This window comes from Nannospalax galili, unplaced genomic scaffold (assembly GCF_000622305.1).
Source record: "Nannospalax galili isolate Female #2095 unplaced genomic scaffold, S.galili_v1.0 scaffold856, whole genome shotgun sequence".
Classification (NCBI taxonomy): Eukaryota; Metazoa; Chordata; class Mammalia; order Rodentia; family Spalacidae; genus Nannospalax; species Nannospalax galili.
The window spans coordinates 1,860,855-1,861,303 of NW_008339573.1; positions in this window are offsets into that span (position 1 = coordinate 1,860,855).

Here is a 449-nt window from a genome sequence, read left to right on the forward strand (position 1 = left end):
GGTGTGGTGATGCATTCCTATAATCCTATCACTTGGAGTAGAGGCAAGAGGATCAGGAGTTCAAGGTCATCCTTAGCTACTCTGAGTTTGAGGCCAGCCTGTCCTATGTGAGATCCTGCTTCATAACAAAAACCAACCAAACAACAAAAAGGGTAGAAAGTTCTGACATATTTTCTATCAGTGAAACTTGAATACATACGAAATGAAATAAGTAGGCCACCAAAAGACAAATGGTGTATGATCCTTCATATGTAAGTTTCATAGAATAGTCATAATGAACATGTTTGTCTTTCTATGTCAGAATTTATTGAGTAATGATAAATTCACAAAATATGTTGGTTTCATTGACTGCAATTTACCAAATAGCCTCTTATTTCACTGGATAGCTGGGCAATGGTAAAAACAGGTTCATTTGTTCCCTTCTTAATTACTAATATTAACTTTTAGAT